Below are 26,235 nucleotides of genomic sequence, written 5' to 3'. Positions count from 1 at the left end.
GAACTTTCCTATGAGAACTATTTGATCCTACCTCAAAATTTTGGTATGTTAAAAATGCTACTCATTTAGAAAAAATCTACTTGTTGGCTTGTGTTCATTTTTTAGTCAAGGGTTATTTATGAGAGTGCTTCCTACTTTCTGTGCAGCAGGTTCCTCATTTTTGTAACTTTATTTGCGTGTTTAGTTTTGGCTGTGCTGGGTCTTTGTTGCTGGGCAGACTTCCTAGTCATGGTGAGCAGGGGCTCCTCTTCCTTGCAGTGGCTTCCCTTATTGCGGAGCATGGGCTCCGGGGCGTGCGGGCCTCAGTGGCTGTGGCTTGCAGGCTCAGTAGTTGCCTCTCCTGGCCTCTAGAGCACAGGCTCAATGGTTGGTTGTGGCGCACGGGCTTAGCTGCTGTGGGTACGTGGGGTCTCCCAGAACAAGGGATTGAACCTGTGTCTCCTTCACTGGCGTGCAGATTCTTTACCAATGAGCCACTAGGGAAGCCCAGTAGATTCCTCTTTTGCTTAAATATTATCACTCATTTCTAATAATTTTTGCTTCATGATACTATGGTAAACAACAAATATCTATTACTGTTGTATATTCGTTTGGATTCCATCTTTATTGATACAAAATTCCAGTCCTTGTACATTTAATATTCTACTTAGAATTAAACTTTGTCATAAATAAAGCACTTGCATGCTTTCCTTCCATAAAGCACTTCCATGCTTTCCTTCCATAAAGCACTTCCATGCTTTCCTTCTTTGTAAATTCTACCTTAAAATTTATGTAGTAAACCTTCTGATCACTCTTTTTCTTTCCCTGATCACTTTATTTTATCATAGCTCTTGAGAGCAGAATATATTTGATTTTTAAAAAATCTGATAATCTTTGCATGTTTTTATTTATTTTTGTCCCATTATTTGTGGTTTTTTGAAAAGTTTTTTCTTCTTTCTAAAATTTTTGAGTTCTTTTTCTGTTTTTATTTTTTACATGTACATTCTCCTATTATTTTGAGTTTGACTTACTCTAGTTTTCATTTTACTTGTGACTTTTTAAGTTAAAAAATTTAAAATATGTATTTCTACAATAATCAAAATTAAGAATAAGATCATTTTTAGAAAGCTTGTATCAAGTAAGAGATATAATGTGTTTTTACTTCTTTTTCCCATTTCTGAGATTTAAAAAAATATAATCTGTGATTTTAGATTCAGATCATTGATATTCAGCAAATATATTTTTGCTATCCTTTATTTTAAGAGGTATTTAACATTTATATTTAGTTTGACCAGCATTTTTATAATCTTTATTTGAATCATCTGTAATGAATTTCATTGTTCACTACAAGTTCTTTTAGGTCACAAACTGTCTTTTGTTTTGAGTCATTTCTTAATTACGTGGTGTATATCTCAATCTTTGTTTCCAGTTTAAATGTAGGCAAAACTGCTATTACATTTTTGTTTTATTTTCAGTGTTACGGAAGGGATACCTGAAGATGCTTTCATTTTTGTTCTGTTGTAGATTACTTCTTTTTCTTTCCTCCCGCCTTTCCCCCGCTGTCCCCACCTGGCCTAAATGCTTATACACACTTTTCCTCTTTTATATGATTTAAAAGTTGTCAGAATGTGTGTTGATGGAGGTTGCTGTCATCAATTTAGCTTGGAACCTGGTGAATGAACTCTTTCCCCCTACATGCTCAGGTGTTTTTTGAAATCTAAGGGTTTCTTTTTTTTTTTTTTTTGGTAAATTATTTTAAATCAAAACTTTTTTTCTCAGCCTTTCTGGCTGAAATACGTCCTCAAGAATTCATGGTATTTGAGTTGGCAGTGTCAGCTCTGGGGATCTGCCATTTTCTGGCTCTTCATTTTTATCTCCTTATCTCTTCCCATTCATCTTGAACACCCAGCTCTTCTGTTCATCACCGTTTCAGTTTTCTAGGTGATCCAGTCTGCCTTTACCAGACACGAAGCAGACATGTGATTTCAGATGGCCAGTGTTGTTGGTGTCTTGACATTCTTCCTAGTCTCACCAGCAACACTTTGGCTTTGCCCACTTGACTTGCACTCCACATTCTGGTTCTTTCTCCCAGATCTTTGCTAAGTGGGATCCTCTCTTTACTATTTGCTTTCCTAACACTGAACCCGCAGAAGGTATGAACAAGCATGTCGCACACATCTCCTCCTACTGAAGTTTTGGGCTAATCTCTACAGTTGGCACTGCCCCTCCAGCATCCTCACTGGTCACCCCTTTTCTGCCTCCCGAGTCATCTGCGTAGTTTCCTCTTTCAGAATAAAGTATACGGCGAGCCTCTCAAGGGAATGTAACTACCTAAAAACCAGCATCCATGCCGTATGGGAGTGGCTGAGTGATTTTCTGTCTGCGTGCAGAGGCAGAATGAGGGTCTGAGCTCCAGTGGGGCAGCTGTTGGCTTTGCCCATCATATTAGCACCATTACTTCCATATTCTTTTTTTTTCTCCTTTGGGGAGTCTAGGGAATGACTGCATTTTAAACCAGAGGCTGATAGCCATGGACAATTTATTTCAAAGGTGATTTTCCTCCTCCAGCCCTTATTCTTTGGTGATGGATCCCAGTTAGTCAGAATTCTCTCGAAAATGTCTATAAAAAAAAATAAAATGTCCATAAAGTCCATAAGACACACAATCGCAAAGGTGAGATGAAATTTCCAGAATGAATCAGGATGAATAGTTTCTTTTTTTTTTTTTTTTTGATGTGGACATCTTCAAAGTCTCCATTGAGCCTGACAACATTGCTTCTGCTTTATGTTTTGGTTTTTCAGCCACAAGGTATTTGGGATCCCACCAGGGATCGAACCCACACCCTCTGCATTGGAAGGCAAAGTCTTAACTATTGGAGGGTCAGGGAAGTCCCAGTAGTTTGTTTTCTGCCTACATCATATTGTAGAAAACATGATATGATGTGGGTCTTGACTTGTCTTAGTAGAAATAAGCCTGGTTTGGGAATCAGAAACCTAGACTTGACCTCGATTGCTCTAGGGCTTCCCTTGGCTCAGCTGATAAAGAATTCACCTGCAATGTGGGAGACCTGGGTTGGGAAGATTTCCTGGAGAAGGAAATGGCTACTCACTTTTGTATCCTGGCCTGGAGAATTCTGTGGACTATGGAATTCTAGTCCAGATAGTCCCTATCTATCTAGTCCATAGGCTATCTAGTCCATGGGGTTGCAAAGAGTCAGACATGATTGAGCGACTTTCACGTTCACAATTCCTCTATAATGGCAACCCATCCCAGTATTCTTGCCTGGAGAATCCCATGGGCAAAGGAGCCTGACAGTTTACAGTCCACGGGGTTGCAAGAGTTGGACACGACTGAGCAACTAAACCACCACCGTTGCTCTATGACGCTACGGGCTTCTGTTTCCTGACCTATGAAAGGAAGAGACAGGGCTAAAAGATTTGTGCAGTTCTGTTGACTTGCATTCTACATCTTTTGTAATGATCTTAATAAATATTGCATGCTATTTTTCTGTTGAAAAGCCTGGGGCAAGAAGATGCTCCTGCCTAGTGATAGGAACATGGAAAGACGTATTTGTGGATAGGTGGGAAGTGACTTTGCCTTTTGGTGTCCGATCTTAAATGTATGTTTACTCTTGCATTAGTCCATTAGGTGGACAAGGGAAGGGATTGCATGCCAAAGCAGGAGATTTTCCTTTAAGGAAATTAAGGCTGACTGAACAAGGGATTGGTTGCTATTATCAGACACTAATGGTCCCTGATAAAAGGTAATCAGATAGCCCAAAAAGCAGGGTTTAGAGTTAAGTAACCAAGCTCCCTTTACGCAGGAGATATGGCATGACGGCACTTGGAATGAATTCCTTTCTCTGTAAATTTTTAATCAGCTCAAAAATTTTCATGAAACAGTTTACTCCTTTCCCTTCTCCTCTTTTACTTAGCTTAATTTGACCTTGATTTGGTAGAAATATGAAAAGAAAATGAAACAATTGCTGCTAACCAAGGGGGTTATGTGGACAAAGTTTTTGTATCCAGAGTGCCATTGGGATGGGCTTTTCTTACCCAAGCGTGCATGGTTTTTGGAATTGATTGGTATGATTTGAAATATCAAGTGTCAATGTTCTTAGTGGTCCTAAAATGCTCACTTGTGTCTTCCTCTTTGTGGACTCGTGGACTATATAACTTATGAGGCTCCTCTGTCCATGAGATATTCCCTGCAGTAAGACGAGTGGGTTGCCATTTCCTCCTTCAGGGAAATTTTCCCCACCCAGGGATTAAACCCCTGCCTCCTGTGTCTCCTGAGTTGCAGGCAGATTCTTTACTGCTGAGCCACCGGGGAAGCCCTTCTTAGTGCACGTTCTTTCAAAAAATATGTTTGTTGGGCCTTGGGGATTTGATGCCTCAGCCAGAAGAGGGTACTTTCTGATTCTTCCTGTGGAGTTGAACTTTACTGTTATTTTATGGAGATGTCTTCTCTGCATTTTATCTCTCCATGACCTGGATAGGGATTTTTGATACACACAGTAGCCCTCCATCCACATCTCAACGCATGTCCTTCTCTGGGCTCAAGTTACAAGGGCATGGATGTCGGAGTGTTTTCTTTCCTTGGATGTTCTATCAGCTTCCCATCTGGGCCAGTATCGCTCCTTGCCAGCCAAGTTATAAAGTCTAGTGAGTTTTCTGAAAGCAGATTAGGAGGTGGATTTGGTCTGTAACATATATTAAAAAAATTTTTTTGTTGGTGCGTAGTTGATTTACAATGTTGTGTCAGTTCCAGGCGTACAGTAAAACAAGTCTGTTCCACAGAAACATGGTTTTCCCAGTGGTCATGTGTGGATGTGAGAGTTGGACTGTAAAGAAAGCTGAGCACCGAAGAATTGATGCTTCTGAACTGTGGTGTCGGAGAAGACTCTTGAGAGTCCCTTGGACTGCAAGGAGATCCAACCAGTCCATCCAAAAGGAAATCAGTCCTGAGTGTTCATTGGAAGGACTGATGTTGAAGCTGAAGCTCTAATACTTTGGCCACCTGATGTAAAGAGCTGACTCATTGGAAAAGACCCTGATGCTGGGAAAGATTGAAGGTGGGAGGAGAAGGGGATGACAGAGGATGAGACGGTTGGATGGCATCACCGACTCAATGGACAAGAGTTTGGATAGACTCCGGGAGTTGGTGACGGACAGGGAGGACTGGTGTGCTGTGGTCCATGGGGTCACAAAGAGTCAGACATGACTGAGTGACTGAACTGAACTGAAATGAACACATGTACGTATATCCACTGTTCTTCAGATTCTTTATGTGAAGCATATTTTTAAGGAAAAACAAATAAAAGGAACAGTAGAGAAATGTGATTGGGCGGGAGACACCCACCGGCGGTACAAGCCTGAAAATACCTGGGCCCACCTGGAGGTGGATCTCTAGAGTGAGTAGTGTGGTAATGCTGTTTAGTTGCCAAGTCCTGTCTGACTCTTTGTGACCCCATGGACGGCAGCATGCCGTGCTCCTCTGTCCTTCTCTATCTCCCCGAGCTGGTTCAAATTCATGTCCATTGAGTCGATGATGCTCTCTAACCATTCCACCCTCTGCTTCCCTCTTCTCCTTTTGCCTTCAATCTCCCAGCATCAGGGTCTTTTCCAATGAGTCAGCTCTTGGCATCAGATGGCCAAAATATGGGCGCTTCAGCTTCAGCATCAGTCCTTCCAATGGATATTCACAAAAAAGGATCACAACCTTAACTACTTGATGCCTCTAGTGACACTGCCGCAGACGAGACACACTGCCTTTAGGTGATCTAACCCTAAATGAGTGTGACACGTGGTTCCGCTTCCTGGCTGTACACCTTGGGCAAGTTACTTAACCTCCGGAGGCTGTAGTTCCCTTATCTCTAAAGCGGATGAGACTGATCCATCTCTGTGTTACATACGGTTGTTGTAAGAAATATAAATAAGAACATATACTCAGAATCCGACTACAGCAAACACTAGGGCTTCAGTATGAGTCTGGAGTTTTAGCATCTGTTACAAATCAGACACTGAGCTCTGTACTTTCTTTTTCTGATTGAATTCTAAACATGGTGGTTTTACTAGGCCTGCCTTAACAGAGTACTGTAAGCTGGGTGGTGTAGAACAAGAGAAATTTATTGCTGGGTCTTCCCTGGTGGTCCAGTGGTTAAGACTTCACATCCCAATGCAGGGGGTGTGAGTTCAGTCCCTGGTTGGGGAGCTAAGATCTGCAGGCTTGGGGCCAAAAAAACAAAACATGAAATAGAAACAATATTGTAACATATTCAATAAAGACTTTAAAAATGGTCCATATTAAAAAAAAAAAATCTTAAAAAAAGAAGTGCACTGTCTCTGAGAGGCCAGAAGTCCAAAACCAAGAAGTGGACTGGGCTGGGCTCCCTCTGAAACTTCTAGAGGAGGATGTTTCCTACCTCTTTCAGCTTCCAGTAGCCCCAGACTTTCCTTGGTTCAGGCAACATTAATTCCAACCTCTGCCTCCGTCTCCAAACCATTTTCCCTCTATGTGTATCTGTCTCTGTGTTTGAGTTTTCCTTTTTCATAGGACATCAGTCATAATGGGTTAGGACCCACCCTGATGACCTCATCTTAACTCAATTTCCCCTGTAAAGACTCTTTTATCTTCAAATAAGGTCACTTTACAAGTGGGGCTTCCCCAGTGGCTCAGAGGGTAAAGAATCTGCCTGCAATGCAGGAGGCCTGGGTGTGAGCCCTGGGTAGGGAAGATCCCCTGGAGGAGGAAGTGGCAACTCATTCCTGTATCTTGCCTGGAGAATTCCATGGACTGAGAGCTGTGCAGGCTATAGTCTGTGGAATCACAAAGAGTCAGACACAACTGAGTGATTAACTTTACAAGTCCTGGGGGTTAAGAATTCAATATATCTTTTTGGGGGGACACAATTCAATTCATAACACTCACAAATCTCTGCATGGTAAGTTTCATTATTCATGTTTATAGGGAAATGAACTGGGACTCAGAGAGGTCAAATAACTCCCCTCGAGTCACACAGCAGGCAAGTGATGGGAGGGAGGACTTGAACCTAATCTCCCAGGCTCCCCAGGGTGTGCCTCTCCCAGTAAAATGTTGTTGCCTCCAAATCATTAAACTTTTAAGTGAACTAGGAGAGGTTTGAAGCTAAAGGGTGAATTAGGGTCTCAAGTTGCTGTAATAAAACTACTTGTTACTGGGGGAAAATAGCCTAAATCCATAAGCAACCTGTGTGTCATTTTGTTCAAAAGCAAACAAACAGAAACAAAACACAAAAACTCTAGTAGCTGTGAAAGTCAACTACAAAAGACCTACTCTTGGCAAGGTTTTCCAAACTTGGATTTTACCGCTTCCTCCCCATATCCCTAATTCCTGGGACTGTTTCTCATCATCCAGGCCTCAGTTTGATACCTTGAAAAGAACGTTGGCAATTTGTCATCTATAAACAATGACATGAGATCACTTGAAAACTATCCTGTATCTTGCTTTGTACATTTTGGCCACCTGATGCAAAGAACTGACTCATTAGGAGAGATCCTGATGCTGGAAAAGATTGAAGGCAGAAGAGGATGACAAGATGAGATAGTTGGATGGCATCACTGACTCGATGGACATGAGTTCATGAGTTTGAGAAGCTCTTGGAGTTGGTGATGGACAGGGAAGTCTGGTGTGCTGCAGTCCATGGGGCTGCAAAGAGTTGGACACAACCGAGCAACTGAGCTGAACTGAACTGATCTTGCCTTAGTAACAGTGGTTACAACTTCAGTTACTCACACTTTACTTACATAGTTCTAATAATAATAATATTGAACTTCATTTGATCACCTTTTCTGCACCAGGCGCTTAGAACCTGTTAGTGATGTTATTGAGAGTCTCCATGTGGAATGGTACTCTCTAAGAAAAACTAGTTTCCTTTACTTTCACACTTCACTTCTGGCCACCAAATATGTGGGTTTTTTTCCCCTCCACCTCGACCAATTCTCTAACACCAGCTAGGTGTCCTACAGTTCAATTCAGATTCCAGAAGACTGCTCCCCTTCCCCTTGAGACACCAATTTTAAGTCCAGGTTGTCACTTGTTCTTCTTAACCAACCAGCTATAAATCAGAGGTTCCCATGACCTCCTCCTCGGGGCCCATAATTGGCTAGAAAATCTCACAGAACTCTGGAAGATAGATGACTTGCTAGATTACTGATTTGTTATAAAAAGATGTAATTCAGGAACAACCAGATGAAAGAAATGCTTTGGGCAAGGTATGTGGGAAGGGGTGCCTTTCCAAACACATTGCCCTCTCGGCATGTGAATTTTGCCAACTTAGGAGCTCTTGGGATCCTATAGTTCAGGGATTTTCATGAAGGTTTCATCACCTAGGCATGATCAATTATGGACTCAGCCCAGGAGTGTGGTGAGTTGCGGCTGAAAGTTCCAAGTGTCTCATCATGGCTTGGTCTTTCTGGTGACCAGCTTTCATCTGGAAACCATCCAGGAGCCCCCCAGGAGGTGCCTCATTAGAAGAGATGTTCCCATCACTCAGTCAGTTCCAAGGTGTTAGGAGACTCTATGCCAGGAATCAAAATCAAAGACCAAGTATTAGAACCAAAGATGCTCCTTTAGCATCTATATTGCTCAGGAAACTGCAAAGATTTTAGGAGCCGGGGACAAAGACCAGTATGTATATTTATTTTTGTTTTAGAACATCACAAGCGCTAAGAAGGGAACTCTGGTTCTGGTTTTGTTGGCTGATTTCATCTTCCTTCCAAAATGTTTCCTTACGATTAATTTGACTATGATCAGGCATCTCACAAATACAAGATGCCATCATTTTACTCTGGATTTCTGAAGCAAAGACATAAAATGGAACGAGCTGTTGTATGGAGTAAGAGTCAGCAAGTAAAGACCTATAACAGGCCAAACTTAGCCCATCACCTAGTTTTGTAAATAAAGTTTTATTGAAACACAATCACGTTCATTTGCGAATGCCTTGTCAATGGCTGCTTTCACGCTACCATGAACAGGCAGAGGTGAGTATTTGCAACAGAGACCTTCTGGCCCACGAAACTTAAAATATGTTTTATCTGGTGCTTTTCGGACAAAGTTTGCTTTTGCACAAATGACGAAGCTAAAATACAGAGAAGGAGGATGTCGGTTTGTACATGATGGAAAAAGTGGAAATCCGGTGCTAATATTGCCTACTGAAAACAAGCATTTAATTGGTAGGGTCATTTTAAAGTCTTAACTGGATAAAGCGAATGTGACAGCAGACTGCAACTTTTTGCAGCTAGCCTAGCACCAAGATTCTGCCAGAATGATTCCAGGATGGTTTCATCCTTCACTCAGTAGATAAGCTCTCATTCTGTGCACTGTGGAAAAAACACAAAGTAGAGAAAATACAAAGACAAGAATAAAAACAATAGCAATAATTCCTTCCTCATGTTTATAGAAGCATTATTCCTCATAGCCAAAAAGTAAACGTAAGCCACATGTCCATTGATAAACAAATGAATTAACAAAATGTGGTCTATGCAATAGAATATTATTGTCTTGAAAAGGAAAGGATTTCTGACACACGCTACATGGTAGATGAACCCTGAGAACATCATGCTAAGTGAAATAAGACAGGCACAAAAGGATAGGTAGTGTATGATTCCACTTAGACGAGATACCTAAAGTAGTCAGTTTCATAAGAGACAGAAAGTATTGGTGCTTGCCAGGGACTGGGCTAGCAGTGATGGGAAATTATTTAATGAGTACTGAATTTCAGCCTTTTAAGTTGAAATGAGTTACGGAGATGGCTTATACTGAATACTCTGAACTGTATACTTAAAAGTAGTTAAGATGGTAAATTTGATGCTCTGTGTAGTTTGCTGCTGTTGTTTAGTCACCAGGTCACATCCAGCACTTTTGTGACCCCCTGGACTGTAGCCTGCCAGGCTCCTCTGTCCACAGGATTTCCCAGGCAGGAGTACTGGGGTGGGTTGCCATTTCCTTCTCCAGGGGATCTTCTGACCTAGGGATCAAATCTGCACCTTTTGCATGTCAGGTGGACTTTTTACCACTAAGCCACCAGAGAAGCTCCTATGCGTACTTTATCACATTACCAATTTAAAAAATTAACCAGAAAAGGTGGCAATAATTTTAACAAGAGCTGTCATTTTTTTCTATGTTTATTATATGCTAGCCATTTCATGAACATCTTTTAAACAATTGCATGATCTAAATACCCTCGTGAGCCCAAGATTATGATAAGTAATGAAGGATCAAAGCATTTAAGCGACTTGACCAAGGTCAAGATCTTTGTGACCCCAGAATACCTATCTGCTTTTAACTAGAAGGGAAGGATTTCAAATAAACAGGACTGGAGCTGGGGTAATGCAAGTGATGCACTTAGCCCTGGCATGAAATTTAAGGGAGCATCAAAAAGCTCAGTAATCAAGACAAATGACATTGTCATACAATCTTTAAAAAAACAAAAGTTAGTATAAAAATCCATGATGAACAAAATATGAAAATGTAAAATAAAGACAGGATCTAATAGAAAGAGGGAAGGTTGTTGTGTAATTGCAGGGTTGATCTTGTAGAGGATTCACTTATTATAGTCAGGATAGTTTCACATCACTGATTGAACATTAAAGGAAGGCTCCCCAATCATTTTAACATGATCAGATATTTGTAAAAGTTTAAAATGCAAACCGATAAGAGCCCTGTGAATCTGTGGAAACAGAGAGAAGTTTAAGCAAAACAGGGTGAAACACTATTCAAAGGAGCCGGAGCTTCGTAATAACTTGGCACCACGTTCAGAAGGCTTAATTTCAAGAGATATTTATCCCAATGATAGCTGGTAATAATCTCTAATAAGACCTGTACTTTCCACTAAGACGAAATTAATCGGGGTTTTCTGAAGCTGTGTGATGCGCTGGAGCCGTCACACTGCTGGGACTCTGCCACTTACAAGCAGGGGGCTGTTGGGAGGGTAATTAACCTCTCTGGGTCCTAATTTCATTATCTTTAAAATAAGGATAATGCTTGCTTTGTCGACTTCATAGAGTTCTTGTGAGGATCAAGTGAGATAATGGTTGTGAAAGTGCTTTATAAAATTACGGTGATTTGGCCGTGGTTATTTCACGGTGAATTCTTTTTTGAAACTAGATTAGGGAGCCAAAGCTAATATCCATCTTATAGACTGTGTCATACGGAATTTTCCTGTGTGTAGTTATGTTTGGGTGGGTGGGGGTGTCGGGGAGCGTGGGGACCTGATGCGACTTATGGTCTTTCTGAATCCATATATTATTAAGTCAGAACCACACTAATCAGTAAGTTGATGCACCAATGGGTAAGATTTTAGCATTGAGAACTGGCAGGAGATTGTTTGTTTTAGGTGTTTTGTACAGAGGACTGGGTCAAAGGTGGCTAATGTTTTTAGATATGGAAAAAGGCTGAAATGAAGGACAAGGTTCAGGCTTACATGTTGGATGACAGGGAGATAAAAACATTCTTGGTTCAACTGAACTTTTTGTTGAGTGTGATTAAACTGGTTCTGGGTACCTGGGAAGGGGTGGAGAACCTGGCCAGTGGGGGATATACCAAAGAAATGAGCGGTTATTTAGTCATCGTCTCTATAGTTTTGTGATTCACTTTTGTGAGCAAAAATGTACCAGTGTACCATCTATCATGGACATTTAAAAAATACAGATAATGTGTTTTAAGAAATGCACTATCTCTGCTATATCATGCTGCTGCTGCTGCTAAGTCACTTCAGTCGTGTCCGACTCTGTGCGACCCCATAGACGGGGGCCAACCAGGCTCCCCCATCCGTGGGATTCTCCAGGCAAGAACACTGGAGTGGGTTGCCATTTCCTTCTCCAATGCATGAAAGTGAAAAGTGAAAGTGAAGTCGCTCAATCATGTCTGACTCTTAGCGACCCCAAGGACTACAGCCTACCAGGCTCCACCATCCATGGGATTTTCCAGGCAAGAGTACTGGAGCGGGGTGCCATTATATCATAAATACGCCATTATTGTTGTTCAGTCACTAAGTTGTGTCCGACTCTTGGCGACCCCATGGACTGCAGCATGCCAGGCTTCCCTGTCCTTCACTGTCTCCCAGAGTTCAAATTCATGTCCATTGAGTCAGTGATGTTATCAAGAATACTGGACTGGATTGCCATTACCTTCTTCAGGGGATCTTCCCGACTCAGGGATCGAACTTGTGTCTCCTGTGTCTACTGCATTGCAGGCATATGTTTTACCCACTGAACCATAGGGGAAGCCCCATGTCATAAATATACATCCAAATAAAATGTCAAAGAACCTATTCCTACATTTCAAGCCCCTGAAGCTTTTTAAATGCCAAAAGTATAAGAAAGCAGGCGATTTGTTGAAGGAACAGCATTAAAAGATGTTTAAGCAATACCTCTTGACCTTAAGTCTAAGCCATCCAGCTCTGTCTAGTATTGGTATTTGGCTGCTGGAAATGCTTGGCAAGGCAGAATGTTTTGATTTCATTTGATCTCTCATCATACCAGGCACTTGATTTTTTTTTTTTTCTCATGAACTATAGAGCCTTAGATTTGGTGGGCCCCACCCAAATTTCAACACTGACAGAGCTTTTGTATTAAGCTAAGAGTGGGAGATTGTTTGGACAAATAATTTGTACCCTCTGCTGGGAAGGAAAGATTTGTTTCAGGGAAGAGACTGTATGTGTGTGTGCCAGGCACGGGGGCCCTAGACCTCAATTTCCCAGTGCATTAGCCTGTGCATTAAAGGAATTGCATTTTTATTGGATCATATCAAGCTGTTGATTGAAAGAATAAAAGTGACCTTTAAATTTTTCACCAGCTGTGACAAGATAGAGATGACACAGCCAAAGAGTGAGCTGGAAATGGTGAGCGATTAATGATACCATTGTTCTCCCAGCCCATCCTATGAGAAAAATCATCATTTCCTCAATTGCTCTGACCAGCATCGGCCTGCGTATTATGTAACGTGAGCCATGCCTCCCTGTTAGGATAGAAAGGTCTTAAAATGCCTCTCATCTTACTATAGAAACTGTAGCCTGCCAAGCTCCTCTGTCCGTGGGATTCTTCAAGTAAGAACACTGGAATGTGTAGCCATTCCCTTCTCCAGGGGATCTTCCAGATCCAGGGATCAAACCCAGGTCTTCTACACTGCAAGCAGATTTGTGATCATTTGAGCCACTAGAGAAGCCCCCTCTATCCTTGCAAGCGTCTAAAAACATAGTTACATGAACATAGTGATGGGGTGGGAGGAGAGGGCAGTGGCCAGTCTAGGAAGGTGAAGGTCATAATATACCCTTAAAGTGATGCACCTGTGCACTTCGTGACAAAGAAGACATCAGTCAGGTGGTTCTGTAAAGGGCGAGTAGCCATGGAGATGGAAAGGAGCTGGAAACTAAGGCAAATGTCATCTAGCCCATGACCTGCATGGGATAAGGCCCTCTCTCATTTTTACACCAGAAGAACCATTGATTGACTCTCCAGGGCTCTTGTATTCCTAGAATAAAGGGCTGGCAGGACCATGTCAGAAATCAGTTTTTCTTAGTGCTTGGTGAATTCTCAGCACTCACATTTCTATGCCACCTTCATTAGATTTGTGCACAGAATGCGATGTAATTTCTTATCTCTCTGTCTTCCTTAATGCAGCAATTGGTACCTGGAATTGCTTGGAGGCAGTTTTTGCAGTCATCATATCTAGCACCTTTCTATAAATAGGAGCACTTGATTATAAATGGCTGCTTTCCAGTTGTTTTTTTTTTTTTTTCCCCACAATCGGTTCTTTTTCTCTTATATCAGTATGAAGCTTATTCTGATTGGAGGTAAGGAAATATGATTCAATGTTATCCCAAAGAAAACCAAATAATTTATTACAAACATGTCTTAATCACAAGAATGAAACTGGTAGGCAAATGATTCTCCTCTGTCCCAATCACCTTATTTTGATTTGTGGTTTATATAAGTGGAATGATTAAAATGAATCTGAACTAGACATTGTGATTTAAACTCTGTCAACTCGATCTGTCTATAAGAAGTGGTTCTTATACAAAGTGAAATGTTCTTTTTACTTGAGGAGGAGATAAACACAATTTAAAGTTTACATAAAGTCTAATAATCACGTTGCTTACACTCTCTTTTTATTCTAGTTTCTTCTCTTACTAATGAAAAATTTGGGGGGTTTTAGCAAGCATCATTTAAGTCACCAATTACTTCACCTGTTAAAAGGAGGAAAAGGGACTTTTCTTATGTAGAATGTAGAAGTTCTTGATCAATGCTCTTGCTGCAACAGTTAGAAACAGATAATTATAATAAATTTAGAGGAGCCTATTTTTATAGGCACCAGACAACTAGAATAGCAATGAGGACTAGATAAACTAAACTTTCAAGGAGAGACTCCTTCTAGGGTGAGCTGGCAATCATTAACTATCCCTCACCCCTCTGTAATCGTTTGCCAATTCTGGATATGGGGTGAAAGACAAAGATCCTTCCCTAGAAGGAGAGGGCTTTCAACAAACATTGGCTAGTCTCCCCAGGAAGACATTTTCAAATTTTGAGGCCCCATTGGATGGGAGGAGAGAGCTAAGTTGAATTCTTCTGAAGGGCAAGACTGAAATGCAGAATCTTTCAAGGCAGAAGAGACAAAGGCCCCATCAGAATCTCTATAAAAAGCTAGAATGTCCATGCCCTTGAAGTAAAGATAAAGCAGGAATATTATGAGTCTTGCTTAAACTAAAACTTTGCTCATTTCCAGCTTAACCCATTATTGGATTGACTGACCAGTCCTTCATATGACTGCATGCTAAATCACTTCCGTTGTGTCTGATGCTTTAGACTGAAGCCCACCGGGCTCCTCTGTCCATGGGATACTCCAGGCAAGAATACTGGAGTGGCTTGTCATGACCTCCCCCGGAGGACCTTCCTGACCCAGGGATCAAACCTGCATCTCCTGTGTCTCCTGCATTGGCAGGCGGGTTCTTTACCAGTAGCGCCTCCTGGGAAGCCCTAATAGAACGTAACTCACATCTAACTCCAAGATGGCCTTGGAATTAGCAACCAAGACTTTAAAACTGGTTTCCCAGGTGGTGCTACTAGTAAACGGCCTGCCTGCCAAACCAGGAAGCATAAGAGATGTGGGTTTGATCCCTGAATTGGGAAGATCCCCTGGAGGATATCGTGGCAACCCACACCAGTATTCTTGCCTGGAGAATCCCAATGGGTAGAGGAGCCTGGCTGGCTACAGTCCATAGAATCACAGAGTTGGACATGACTTAACTACTGAGCATGCACACACTCATGATTAATATGCTTAGAAATAGAGAACAAATGAGTTAAGAAGATGGAGAATTTTACCAAAAAATTGAAATCATAAAAAATAAAGTGGATATTCTACAATGGGAAAGTACAACATCTGAAATTAAGAATATATGGAGCTTAGCAGTGGATTGGACATAGCAGAACACAGAACTAGTGAACTAGAAGGCAAGCCAATAGCATTCAAGTTCAGACTTAAGAAAAGACAGGTATGGCAGGGGTCCCCAAACCCTGGGTCATGAATCATTACCTCCTGTCAGAACAGAGGAGGCATTAGATTAGAAATAATATGCACAATAAATGTAATGTGCTTGAATCATCCCCAAATCATCCCCCACCACTCCTGATCTGTGGAAAAACTGTTTTCGGCAAAACTGGTCCCTGGTGCCAGAAGTGTTGGGGATCGCTGCCATATGAGATAAGCTAAAAGATCATATACGCATATAATTGAATTCCATGAACAATGGAGGAAGAAAATAGGGTGGAAGAAATTTTCAAAGTGATAATGGCTGACAATTTGAAATTCTTGGAGTCTTGCGTAATGGAAATACAAATAGAAGTGCATCATATTAAGACTGCTGAAAACCAAAGTAAAATCTTAAATTGTAAAACTGGCTAGAGAAAAAAAGACACATTATCTTTAAAAGAGCCAGAGTAAGACAGAGTTGGATGTTTGCGAGATGCCATAGAATCCAGAGGGCAGCTCATCTCTTTGCACGTTCAGCCATGCTGGGTCTTCGTTGCCTAGCGCGGGCCTTCTCTAGCTGGCCGTGCAGGTGCTGCTCTTTGGGGCTCTCCATCGCAGCGGCCCCTTTTGTTGTGGAGTACATGTTCGAGGCACTCAGCCTTCATTAGCTGCGGCACCTGGGCTCAATGGTTGCTGCGCTTGGACTCTAGGGTGGTGGGCTCAGTAGCTGTGGTGCACAGGCTTGGTTGCTCTGTGGAGTCTTCTCAGGCCAGGGATCGAACCTGTGTCCCCTGCATCGGCAGATGAACTCTTATCCACTGCAAACCTATAGACTCAATGGATGCCTGCCTTCAGGCGGACTCGCTACTCCTACTCACCTGTGTGGGTACACTGAGGACCATTCAGGGACAATGCCAATGCCAGCATCTAACAGAGACACTTGATTGCAGTGCACACCTGAAGTGCTTTCAGTTCAGTCGCTCAGTCGTGTCCAACTCTTTGCCACTGCATGGACTGCAGCATGCCAGGCCTCCCTGTCCATCACCAACTCCCGGAGTTTACTCAAACTCATGTCCATTGAGTCGGTGATGCCATCCAACCATCTCATCCTCTGTCATCCCCTTCTCCTCCTGCCCTCAATCTTTCCCAGCATCAGGGTCTTTTCAAATGAGTCAGTTCGTTGCATCAAGTGGCCAAAGTATTGGAGTTTCAGCTTCAACATCAGTCCAGTGAATATTCCAGTGAATATTCAGGGATGATTTCCTTTAGGATGGACTGGTCAGATCTCCTTGCAGTCCAAGGGACTCTCAAGAGTCTTTTCCAACACCACAGTTCAAAAGCATCAATTCTTTGGCACTCAGCTTTCTTTATAGTTCAACTCACATCCATACGTGACTACTGGAAAAACCATAACTTTGACTAGACTGACCTTTGTTGGCAAAGTCTTTCTGCTTTTTAATGTGCTGTCTAGGCTGCTCATAACTTTTCTTCCAAGGAGAAAGCATCTTTTAATTTCATGGCTGCAGTCGCCCTCTGCAGTGATTTTGGAGCCCCTCAAAATAAAGTCTGTAATTGTTTCCACTGTTTCCCCGTCTATTTGCCATGAAGTGATGGGACCAGATGCCATGATCTTAGTTTTCTGAATGTTGAGCTTTAAGTCAACTTTTTCACTCTCCTCTTTCACTTTCATCGAGAGGCTTTTTAGTTCTTCTTCACTTTCTGCCATAAAGGTGGTGTCATCTGCATATCTGAGGTTATTGATATTTCTCCCGGCAATCTTGATTTCAGCTTGTGCTTCTTCCAGCCCAGCGTTTCTCATGATGTACTCTGCGTATAAGTTAAATAAGCAGGGTGACAATATGCAGCCTTGACGTACTCCTTGTCCTATTTGGAACCAGTCTGTTGTTCCATGTCCAATTCTAAGTGTTGCTTTCTGATCTGCATATAGGTTTCTCAAGAGGCAGGTCAGGTGGTCTGTATTCCCATCTCTTTCAGAATTTTCCAGAGTTTGTTGTGGTCCACACAATCAAATGCTTTGGTGTAGTCATAAAGAAGTAGATATTAGAAGTGCTTTAGGAAGAACAATGCAACTCGATTTAACACTGAGAATGACAGTCTAATTGTCTGAGGTCAGTGGCCAACAACTAGAGCTTATGGTTGATTCTGGATAGCTGAACCTGTTTTTCTACATTTGGAGTGAGTCTAGAGGCCGATCTCCTTAAACAGAATCATTGTCATATCACTTTTAAGAGCAGAGTTTGGGAAACTACGGCCAGTGGGTTACACCAAGCCCTCTAACAGTTTTTGTAAATAGCTTTGTGAATGACTGTAGATCACAGTCATTATGTATTATCTATGGCTACTTACATGCTACAATGCCGGAGTAGAATAACTGTGTTTGAGCCTGAATGGACTGTAAAGTCTAACATATATACTGAAAAAATTGAAAGTCTCTTTGTGACCTCATGGACTGTAGCCCACCAGGCTACTCTCTCCATGGAATTCTCTAGGCAAGAATACTGGCTTGGGTTGCCCTTTCCCTCTCCAAGGGATCTTCCCGACTTAAGGGTTGAACCTGGGTCTCTTGCATTCAGGCAGATTCTTTACCATCTTAGCCATGATATGGTCCTTTATAGAAAAAGTTTGCCACCTCCGAGTAGCCACATGAGGTTGGCTGTCACTGGGGCTCTTTAGCATCCCTCTTCTGTGTTTCTTTCCCTCCTACAGGCTGCTGTTGAATTTTGTTTTTAATTACCTTCAAATACCCAGATCCTCTTACTTTCTTAGGATGCAGAAGAAAGATGTGTCTCTCTGTATAAAATGGTCAGTGAGTTGCAATGCTGAAGAAATGTATAACAAAATATTGTTATAAGTTCAATGTGATATTTTTGCAATTTTTCTGTACATCTGGAATTTCTTTCTAACTGAATGCTGAGTAATAAGGAATCTGTTTTTAGGCAGACACATAATGTGGAACAACATCTATATAATGGGCTTCCCAGATGGCTTAGTGGTAAAGAGTCTATCTGCCGATGCAGGGAACATGGGTTTGATTCCTGAGTTGGGAAGATTCTCTGGAGAAGGATGTGACCACCCACTCCAGTATTCTAGCCTGGAGAATCCCATGGACAGAGGAGCCTGCCAGGTTATAGTCCATAGGGTCGCAAAGAGTCAGGTGTGACTGAACCAACTTAGCACATACACGTTTCCATATGACCCTTTGTAATTTCTGAGTTTTTAATCACGTAAGCAAATCACCTTAAAAAAAAAAAAACAAACTAAAATGAGAGAACATTTTTTTTTAAGGGAAAAAATATAGCTGTGTGGCTCATATGAGTTACCCAAGTGATGTAATTGACCAAGATCAACATCCCTGTTGGTAAACACCAGACTTGACTCATGTCTAAACCACAGCCCAGAAACTACTCAAAAGAGAGTTCGGCCAGGGGCAGGGCGGCGGGGTGGAGGGGGGGGGGGGCGGGAATGAAGGCTTTGCTGTGATGGAGATGAGAACATTCTTTGTCTTTTAAAAATCCACTGACTCAGCCAGTAAAGAATTAACGAGCTTCAATCATAAGCAAACATCAACTAGTTAATGTGTCTGACCATTCCCACTTTGCTCACAGGATGGCTGCTTACCCTGACTGATGGGTAGGTGAGTGCAACCACGACCACTGAAAATGCCAATGCTGTTAAGGGATATGGAAATATAGTGCTTACACTTTAATTATTAAAGCTTTAGATTTACAAAGAGCTACACCCACTGGTGAGTGTCTACTGCCCGGCTAGACCCCAGGGACCAATTTTAGCACCTATATGCAGCCATCCGGGGAAGCTTTCATTGCGGTGTATGATCCTGTATCTTCCTCCCCAAGCTGCTCCTGATGCCATGTTGATAACTCTTCCTCAGAGTGGACTATTACTTTTGATGTTCTTCCTTATTCTTTAACATCCTAAACTTTTTCTGGGAGATAGTAAAGGACAGGGAAGCCTGGAGTGCTGCAGTCCATGAGATCTCAAAGAGTTGGGCACAACTGAGCATCTGAACAACAACAAAGCTTTTTCCAATGAAAATCCTCTATCTGAACTAATTCTCACCTAGGCAACTTGAAAGTAACATTTTAATTAAACTAAAATAACCTTTTTTTACATTGGAAAAGACCCAGATGCTGGGCAAGATTGAAGGCAGGAGGAGAACGGGACAGCAGAGGATGAGATGGTTGGATGGCATCATCGACTCAATGGATGTGAGTTTGAGTAAGCTCCAGGAGTTGGTGATGGACAAGGAAGCCTGGCATGCTGCGGTCCATGGGGTGGCAAGGAGTCAGACACGACTGAGGGACTGAACTGAAAATAACGTTTTTGCAAAGACACAGGAATACCCATATTGCAAGTCTATAATGAATATTACAACATGAGTAAATTTTCATAAACTGAACGCTAGTGTAACCAACACTTGATAAAGAAACAGAAGCTTAACTGCCTCCAGATACCTTCCTCCAGCCCCTGTCTAGTTTCTATCCACCGCTCTCTCCAAAGTATAAGCATTTCTTTGCAGATTTGGTTTTGCCTGTTTTTGTAGCTTATATAAATGGAATCATATAGGATGCTTTGCCTCACGTTGGTTTCTTTTACTCATCTGAATTGTTGCATGAAACTGTAGACTGCTCACCCTCACTGCTGTATGGATTTCTATGAAGTGATGAAATCACAGATTACTTATCCATTGTACCAGTGATGGGCTTTTAGCTAGTTTCTAGTTTGGGTTTATTATAGGTGGTGCTATGTGGACATTCTTGTACAGGTTTTCTGAGAAATATTTGTACACATTTCTGTTACCTCTAAGAGTATAATTTCTGGGTTACAAGGTATGCGTGTGTTCAACTTTAGCGCAGTGGTTCTCAAAATTTCACATGAATCAGATCACCAGGAGGGCTTGTTCAACCACAGATCCCTGGGACTCACCTGAGGTTTCTGATTCAGTAGGTCTGGGGTGAGACCAGAGAATTTGTACTTCTGAAAAGCTCCAGGTCCAGGGACCACACTTTGAAAATCTTTGCTTAGCTGATAGTGCCAAAGAATTTTGAGAATGCCAGTTGCTCCACTTGGTGTTAGCTTCCTTCTTTTAAATTTCAGCCATACAGTGTGAAAACGAAGGTTATCTCCTTGTAGTTCTAATTCACCTTCTCCTAGTGGCTAATGAAGTTGAGTTCCTTTCCATAAGTGTATTGGTCATTTGGATATCTTTTAATGTGAAGTCTGTGTTAAAGTCTTTTGTTCATTTTTCTGTTGGGTTGTCTTCCTTTTTCTTATTGAGTTGTAGGAATTCTTTATTTATTCTGGGTCTCTGTTATTGGTTGGAGTTTTTATTGCAAGCCTCTTTCCCCTCTGTGGGTTGCCCTTTCACTCTCTTAACAGTGATGAATAGAAATTCTTAATTTTGATATGATCTAATTCATCTTTTTTTTTTTCCTTTTGAGGTTAGTTCTTTTGTGTGCTATTTAAGGAATCCTTGCCTACTTCAAGGTCATGAAGATGTTCTCTTATATTTTTAAAAAGATTTATTTTTCCCTCTCTTATATTTAGATTAAAGATCATCTGGAATTGATTTGTGTGTTTTATTGTGATTCAGTGAGAGATTTTCATATACTAACTTAATCTTCCTTGAGGCCTTGTTTAAAATTCAGTTCTTTGTATCCATTTTTACTACTTTTCTAAAAGATCAATGCCATATAGAAACTTTTAGCAAATTCAAGAGATCCTTTAAAATTTACAGTTGTATTGAAAGCAATACTTCAAATAATAAATGCTTTATATTTACTCAGGATAGACTTACTTTCAATGGAGCCAAATTTAGGGCAGTTATGGAAACTTTAAAGTAACATAAAGCATTTTTTTCATCTGGTGCCAAAACTCTAATGCCCACAATAATTTATATTGAATTTTTAATACAGTTATCTATCATGAGTAATTATGTGGGCTGCTCCTGGTATTCCATCCTCTGTCATTTGGCTTTTCTGAAGACTGTGGTTTCTTTGTGTAACTACTGGGAATTATTACCTTGCTGATGAATTTCTCTTCTGAAGAGATATCAACTATGAGTTTCCGTGTCGTATTTTTTCACTTTAACTTACAAAACAGGCACAGTGTCTGGGTGCTCCCTTTATTTCTGGAAGGTTTAGAAACAAAGCACTCTTTGTGTTTAAAGACATATTTTAGCTAGGTTGTGCTACTTCGTGATAAATACCTTTGAAATTGGCTGAAAGAATTGATTAAAATCACCCTACGTGTTTTGCCATGTCATTTTGGAGCAGCTTGCTTTCTTTGGCCAACAACGTGCTGGAATAGTCAAGGAAGCCTCTTGGTATTTGGTGGTCAGACCGGCCATGCCATTTTGAGTAGAAGGAATGGAATTTGGCTTAGAAATTAGATTGGCAATTAAGAACTTGTAGAAAGGTTGAAAAATATATGGTGCCCCAACAGAAAGCTCTGTTTTTCAGATTCCTTTTTCTCACGGCCAAGAAACAGACCCCTCTAGAGTGCAAGCCCCATATGGGCAGGCTTACTGCTTTATCTCCATCATCTGATGCAAAGCAGTGATTGGCACTTACAGATGCTCCATTACTATTTCAGAGTTGAGAGTAGGAATGGGCGGGTCCTTATGCATTTAAAGAGTGGGTGCAGGTGTGTGTGGAGTTAGAGGGCTGGCCCAGGCGTACACCTTTGCCCTCCCTCAGCTCTGATCCTTCCTGAGGGCCTTCTGCAGGGAAGGCTCAGCCTACGCTGGCCGCTTCCTCATCTAGCCTTTTTGAGCTTGTAGATCGTAGAGGACATAGACGGCTCCTCCTGCTCTCAGCCTCCACCCCCAAGGATGGGGAAAAATGAGGCCAAAATTGAAAACTTTTGAAAGCAGGAAGGTTGTGTTCTGGCTGGAAGTAGGATGATTTAGGGCAGATGAATGCAAGATAAAAGAATGAGTCCATTTGTAGACCTGTTTCGGAGGCTTCAACACTATGAAATTTAACAGGAAGAGCTCAATTAATGCAGCTGGCCAGTTATTGATTCAGAACACAAATTCCAGACTGTTTCACAAGTTACAAATGATTAAGATTTAACCTAAATTTAAAAAAAAACATGAATGAATATAGGATTTGCTTATGATGGTTGTAAGATCTTCATGAAACATCCAAAAGGAAAGAGGCATTTATGGAACTGGGGTTAGAAGGAGAGACATCAAACACAAATTTGAGGACCATTCAGAGTGGTTCAAGTGCTGGAGGAAAGCACATGGGGTTCATTTTCCTGTCAGTGGGACTTGGGGTTGGAGAGAGAGAGAAAATGAGATGTACAGCATCTCACCTCTGATTTTCAGAATCTAGATCATGTGCCAATTGTTATTGATTTTAGATTAGCTCAAACCATTGCAGTTCAGTTACTTAATTGGGAGAATGGCTGAAAGCACTCTACTATCTATCTTACCCTTTCAAGTTTTTATTCCCTGCTCATGTTCAGCAATGCACTTCCTGCATGCTGTTCATGTAGTGGTACTACCTCTGATTGCTGTGTGATTCTCTTCTCAAATCCTTTGAAGGGAATAACTTGTTTCCTTTTTAGCTCTCCCCAATGCCTGAGGTAAAAGAGTCTTTGCTTTGCTGTTGATGTTCAGCTGTTAAGTCGTGTCTGACTCTTTGCGACCCCATGGACTACAGCATGCCAGGCTTCCCTGTCCTTCACTATCTCCTGGAGTTTGTCCAAAATCATGTCCATTTAGTCGATGATGCCATCCAACCATCTCATCTTCTGTTATCCCCTTCTCCTCCTGCCTTCAATCTTTCCCAGCATCAGGGTCTTTCCTAATGAGCTGGCTCTTCGCATCAGGTGGCCAAAGTATTGGAGTTTCAGCTGTAGCATTAATCCTTCCAATGAATATTCAGGACTGATTTCCTTTGGGATTGACTGGTTGGATCTCCTTGAAGTCCAAGGGACTCTCTAGAGTCTTCTCCAACACCACAGTTCAAAAGCATCAATTCTTTTGCACTCAGCCTTCTTTATGGTCCAACTCTCACATCTGTACATGACTACTGGAAAAGCCATAGCTTTGACTGTGTGGACCTTTGTTGACAAAGCAATGTCTCTGCTTTTTAATATACTGTCTAGGTTGGTCATAGCTTTCCTTCCAAGGAGAAAGAATCTTTAAATTTGTGTGCATCACTTTAACCATGCCACAGGCATGGAAGCTTCTAGAAGAGCTCTGATCTTATCTCTCCATACTCTACATTTATTGCAATGCAAATCCACACGAATGTATGCTGCTTTCTCCATTGTATTTTGCGGTCTCTGACCACAATCAGTGACCACAGCATGCAGCAAATGCATTGCTGAATATGAGCAGGGAATAAAAACTTGAAAGTCACAGACTTTCAGCTAGTCTGTAACAGCTAGTCTGTATTAGAGGGATGTACACACTAAGGTGTTGGAGAAGACTCTTGAGAGTCCCTTGGACTGCAAGGAGATCCAACCAGTCCATTCTGAAGGAGATTAGCCCTGGGATTTCTTTGGAAGGAATGATGCTAAAGCTGAAACTCCAGTACTTTGGCCACCTCATGGGAAGACTTTGACGCTGGGAGGGATTGGGGGCAGGAGGAGAAGGGGACGACAGAGGGTGAGATGGCTGGATGGCATCACTGACTCAATGGATGTGAGTCTGAGTGAACCCTGGGAGTTGGTGATGGACAGGGAGGCCTGGTGTGCTACGATTCATGGGGTCGCAAAGAGTCGGACACGACTGAGCAACTGAACTGAACTGGCACATTAAGGCATTGTATAGACTACTTAAGAAAGCTCTAGAGAAATGTGCATCCAAGTAGCAGCATACTTTTTAAAACTACTTTTTACCTTTTGGCTGTGTCATGCCAGATGTGGGATCTTAGTTCCCCAACCAGGGATTAAACCTGCACCCCCTGCTTTGGAAGTGTGAAGTCTTAACCACTGGACCACCAGGGAAGTCCTGTGAAACAGCAAACTTTAGTATGCACAAAAACGAAGGCAACTTTCCCTTGGCATTGTACAGTAAAAAAGCTTATATAGTTTATGAACAAGAAAACTTCTCAATTAGATTTGCAACAATATTTAACTTATAAGGCATGCCTTAGGATTATTTTGAAGTTTCATGTAGATGACACTAATTATGACCAAAGTAGTCATCATAAATAGATTATTGTGTGTCAGGCACTTTGCTGATCTATAAATATTATTTTATTTAAGACATAGATAACCTTGTAAAATAATTAGAATGCTTTAAAAGTGGGGAAAATGAGACTCAGTGAAATTAAGTAATTTGCTGAACCACACTAGAACTGGCAGAACCACATGGTTGAACATATCTGTCAGACTTCAAAGCCATTGTGCTCTGTCACTAAGCTGAACCTTTGGGCTCAGGAGAACGCTGACCTTTGGGTGAGTAAGAGAAAGCTACTGGTGAGAAGAAAAGCTACACTGAAAACCTCTGGAATAAGATCTTTGTTAGAGTTTGGAGTACTGGGGAGTGGCAGAAACACTGACTTATCCATTGGAAAGAGTCAATTAACATACAGCAAAAAATTTACTAAACTATTATGTGTTGGGCAATGAGCTAGGTACTCAACAGTGAAGAATAGACCATGGCCTTCCTTTTCTGATCTTACAGCCTAGAGAATGAGTATTTCTCTGTGCTCCAGTCTCTTCTTCTCTAGAAACTCAAAAGAGAAGTTCATTAAAACACAATGTCAGCTGACTTTCCAGCTTTATAAGGAATCTGTTTCAGGAGAAGAATGGAAACTTTTCATCTAAGATGAGAAATGCATAGAGTATGAGCAGATGGGTTATCTTTGAAGAAATGCTTCCTTTCTTCTAATAATATTGGAATAACCTACAGTTACTTTCCTAGAATGTTGAAATTAGTGTACAATACTTTTAGACGCCTTGCAGTGTAAATGGTCGTTTTCCCCATCCTGCTTGGCCTGAAAATTGGATACGTTTCTGAGGAATGTTGAGAAAGAGTGAAAAGAAAGAGAAAGAGGGAGCACAAATTCCAACGAGCCCCTTTCTGATCCAGTCGTGCTGCGAGTTCCTTGTCATGGGCCGTCATGGGAAATTAGAGCCGACAGCTGGAAACTGTTCATATAGATTTTCTATTTTTCCTTTCAACTAAGCTGTATTAAATCACACCAAAAAGAGCTGACATATTGAAAATCCTAGCTATTGTAATACATCAAGCCCTCTACGAACCAGCCCGGTTTTCCCCACTCGAGTTCACCTGGCATGGCTGCTCCGTGGACACATGAGAACTGGCTACATTCCGCAGGCACGAGAGGACATCCCTGGGCTTATCTTGTGTTTCATAGTGGAAAGTCTTTCTGGCTTTCAGTTCCAGCCTTCTCCTTGCCACGTAGCAGCAGGCAGAGCGGCAAGGGTAATGCTCGGCTGCTCTTCGCTCTCCACTGCCACAGCCCCATGTTCTGGTGAAAGCTGAAATGTGGCCAGTGAGAAGGGAAAAACTGGCAAGCATAGCTAACCCATGAGAATGTCAACCTCGGGACAACTAAATGCAAGGATTCACCTCTAAAACAATAGCCTGCACAGCAGTGTGTCTTATAGATACACATTTCCAAGACCAGAGTTGGAATACTACAGAAGCCTCTGGAGACAGGGTGGAATTGTCCACAATCAGATGCCAACTTGAAACTGTGCTCAATGTCCTTTTTCCCCAGT

Source organism: Ovis aries, chromosome 1, assembly GCF_016772045.2.
Source record: "Ovis aries strain OAR_USU_Benz2616 breed Rambouillet chromosome 1, ARS-UI_Ramb_v3.0, whole genome shotgun sequence".
NCBI classification, from domain to species: domain Eukaryota; kingdom Metazoa; phylum Chordata; class Mammalia; order Artiodactyla; family Bovidae; genus Ovis; species Ovis aries.
This window is presented reverse-complemented; position numbering follows the sequence as displayed.